This window comes from Rutidosis leptorrhynchoides, chromosome 4 (genome assembly GCF_046630445.1).
Source record: "Rutidosis leptorrhynchoides isolate AG116_Rl617_1_P2 chromosome 4, CSIRO_AGI_Rlap_v1, whole genome shotgun sequence".
NCBI lineage: Eukaryota > Viridiplantae > Streptophyta > Magnoliopsida > Asterales > Asteraceae > Rutidosis > Rutidosis leptorrhynchoides.
Window position 1 is genome coordinate 23,277,974 of NC_092336.1, and position 3,227 is coordinate 23,281,200.

Here is a 3,227-nt window from a genome sequence, read left to right on the forward strand (position 1 = left end):
ATTCGAGACCCACAAAGCGCTGTAAGTATACCATATTGTGTGGGTTATTATTTATCAGCTATGGTTCGGGGGATGCGACCGCATAGCATAATAGGAGGTGGTATTTTTATTACTTTGATTGGTGAATATCTCGGTGTGGATATAAGTCGGGGGGATTATTAGTAGAAGAACCAGAACCCCGCGATACTATAGGTTTAAATGTATACCATGGTGCGAAAGTTTTGAAGAGGCGAAATAACGCCGCAGTACCATACCATGGTAGACATCCACATGTTGAGAGAAACCAACAGCAAGGTAATGTAGGAGGAGGGAATGATATGCAAGAAATGCAAAGGTTTATAGCTTCTCAGGAATACGAAAATGCTAGACAGAGAGCATTTGAAGATTGGCAAGTTCATCAGAACCAAATCATAGCTCATTGCCAACATATAGGTAGAAACTATATTCCTACACCGAAACCCATCTTCCCTCCCTGGTCTATAGAGTTGCAGCCACCATATCCTACGTATAACCCTGCCGAAGCATTCTATAGCACCTATAGTTATGCCTGGAACCCCTATTGGTACCAGTATCATCCCTAGTATACTTATTTTTTTTTTTTTGTAATTTGTAATTATTGATACGTTTAATACTTTTGTTAATATTGTAATCATTTTTATAATTATCTAACTTTTATTCTTAGATTTTAATAATTTTTGAATGTGGGGTAATATACCAAACTTCAAAAATATGTATATATGTTTGCAGTTTATCTTATGTACACAACAGGGTAAAACAACGCATTTTCAAAGACTGGCATTAAGTTCAGCAAAAGCAACTAATTTTGAAGACAAGATGCAAAATATATGTGAAATAACAACAAGACGGAATGAACAAATGATGTGCACCATTTATCATTCAGCAAACATACGCCAATATATTTGGAAACTTTGGTAAAATTTAATCATTTTCACACAAATCACCCTCAATAATTTAAATTGTTACTGATTTCTTGCAAATGAGGGCATTGCAAGACCTTAAGTGTGGGAAGGGGTTAAATTCTTTCGGATTTTAAAATTTTTTACTTTATACACTTGGTTACCATTAAAAATACTAGTAAAGCAGTAGTTGTATTAGAATCTAGTGCTCTCTGATAATAAAGAACAGCCCTAGTCTTATATACTGACTACCCAATTCTAGTAAAATTTTTCAAAATTTTCAATTAAATGAACTCAAAATCATGTTTATACATATTTATGAACGATAAAACTAGGTTTTAACACCGAAATTATTGTTACCTCGGAAAGGACATAAATTGAGAAACAAACCAAAATGTTAAAATTCATTTAAAATGGAATAGAGGACGATAAAAAGGAAAATAAAATCCAAGTGTGGGAAAATTTACCAAGTTATCTTAAACATATGTCACATATATCTGCAACAAATAACTGAAAATACATTTTCTTTGGACTAAACTAAACTGTTTTACCCGATGAAAGAAAAGAAAGATGGATCTACACGATGAATCAATTCCATCATTAAAAGGAAGTAAAGTCTTCCGAAAAAGACACGCGCTTCTTGATTTAGGTCATGAAGTTTTCGTCCAGACCAGCTGTAGGTTGACGAAAAATCTAGAAAAGTCATCACTAAAATCAGTAGAAAATCCACGGACCTCAGCATTAAACAGGGTCGCCAAGTGGTCAGATTTATCCTAACCATGAGAAGGATTTATCTTGTAAAATGGGGGGGCACCATGCAAATTAGCTGGATACGACTAATGAATCAGATCCCCAGAAAGGATAATCTCCTTAAAGATTAAAAATCAGCTTTTAAGACTGATATTACTCAATCCTTGAGATTGACCTTAAAGATTGAGAATTACAAACTCATGGAATTCAATGATATCTAAACTCGAGCTTGAACGAGAAAATATTTTGATCAAAAATTACAAACCGATTTGTTTTCTGAAAACCCTATTTTCAATGCGTTCATTACCATTGAACGTAAAATCCTAGGAATTCACCTGGAATTCATTAGGTCACATGAACTAAATCGGGTGTCAACCGTAAGAACGGTGGTTGCATAGCATGGTCAAAGATAGGACCTTGTGCCAGATCGAAAAAATCATAAGGGTGAGCTTTACTATTGCTCCTACCAAGGATAGTAATTGCGTCCGACACATTATAGACCATAATTAAAAGCATGTCAGGGGACATTGCCTTAACAGTTGCTTGTTCAACGCTTTCCTTTACAACCGGACGGTAGTTTACCGAAAGGTAATATACGGGACAAGTAAACTGGACGTGTTGCTTTCCAAATACAAGGTTAGCAAGTGGGTGACACAAAACCATAAGTTTTGAGCTAAAATTTTCAAATCTGAAACCCACAAAAATATTTTGCAACACCGGTGAAGGGTTATTCCGGAAAACTTATCTAGGGTAAAAACTAGATTTAATTTTCAAAAGATCAAATGTTTTCATAAAGATCCAATTTCCTTAATGGATCTAAATTTGTATAGTCATGTGGGACTGTAAACCATATCGTTACTACCATTGTTTATACCACCGTATAAAAATCACTGATGTACAAAGTGTGAAGAATAAAGAAGTGATTCTAGTATTTCAAGACGATATTGCTTGAGGACAAGCAACGCTCAAGTGTGGAAATATTTGATAATGCTAAAAACGAACATATATTTCATAGCATTATTCCTCAAGAAAGACAAGCTTTTAGTTGAAATTGTTCTATTTACAAGTGATATTCATTTAAATAATAAAAGGTGAAGACAAAAGACAGATTCGACGAATTGAAGACGCAAACAACCAAAAAGCTCAAAAGTACAAAAGACAATCAAAGAGGTTCCAATTATTGATAAGAAACGTCTCGAAATTACAAGAGTACAAGATTCAAAACGCAAAGTACAAGATATTAAATTGTACGCAAGGACGTTCGAAAATCCGGAACCGGGACCAGAGTCAACTCTCAACGCTCGACGCAACGGACTAAAAATTACAAGTCAACTATGCACATAAATATAATATAATATTTAAATAATTCTTATAATTATTTATATATTATAATAAATAATAAAAACCGTCGGCAAGAAAGACTCCAAACCAGAGTGAGCTGTAATTGCAAACTCCGCGACTCGCGGAGTTTGAAGGCAAAAATGCCGCGAGTCGCGGAGCCCCAAAAGTCGAAAATCCCTATAAAGCTCGCGCATTCTGATCGTAAAAATTCACCAAATA